The 775-nt window shown below is 35.7% G+C and overlaps 1 protein-coding gene across 1 annotated transcript in view; it reads left to right on the top strand.

Moving 5' to 3' along the window:
- Positions 1-775, top strand: part of Ppm1h (protein phosphatase, Mg2+/Mn2+ dependent, 1H) — a 206427-nt gene that overhangs the window by 63517 nt on the left and 142135 nt on the right. The gene's annotated exons all lie outside the window — the stretch shown is intronic.

The following is a 775-nucleotide window of genomic DNA, read 5'->3' as shown; positions in this document are numbered from 1 at the left end:
TCATAGAGGTCCTTCACTTCTTTAGTTAAGTTAATTCCTAGGTATTTTATTTTTTGTGGGGCTATTACATATGGAGTTGCTTTCCTAATTTCTGCTTAAGTATTTTTTTAACTTTTATTTTTGGCTAGTCCTGCGCTTGAACTCAGGGTCTGGGCACTGTCCTTTAGTTTCTTTTGTTCAAGGCTAACACACTACCACTTGAGCCATATCTCCACTTCTGGCTTTTTAAATAGGTTATTAGACATTAGATTCTCACAGACATTCCTACCCAGTCTGGCTTTGAATTGTGATCCTTAGATCTAAGCATCATGAGTAGCTAGGATTACAGGCATGAGCCACTGATGCCTGGCTTTTGTTTAAGTTTTTCAGGAACTTTCAAACTGTTTTCCCAAGTATCTATACGATTTTACATTTCTACCACCAATATGTGACCATTCTAGTTTCTCTATACCTTCACCAACACTTTTATTGTCATCTTTTTTGTTAAACCCATCAGAGTGGGTATAAAGTAATATCATATTGAAATGTTTATTTGTCTTCCTCAGATGACAAAATATCGAGTATCTTTCCATTTGTATATTGTTCTCAAACTCATATATTCACATCTTTAGCCCAGATGTTCTTTAAGAACCTAGTGTCAGCATTAGGTCCATAACTGTTTCCCAGTATAAGAACCAACCTCAGAAAGAATGATATTGCCCCATTTGTTAGGAAATGGAAAGACTTGGAGAAAATTATATTAAGTGAAGTAAGCCAGGCCCAAAGAAACATAGGT

Source organism: Dipodomys ordii, unplaced genomic scaffold (genome assembly GCF_000151885.1).
Source record: "Dipodomys ordii isolate 6190 unplaced genomic scaffold, Dord_2.0 Scaffold3, whole genome shotgun sequence".
Taxonomy (NCBI): domain Eukaryota; kingdom Metazoa; phylum Chordata; class Mammalia; order Rodentia; family Heteromyidae; genus Dipodomys; species Dipodomys ordii.
This window is presented reverse-complemented; position numbering and strand designations above follow the sequence as displayed.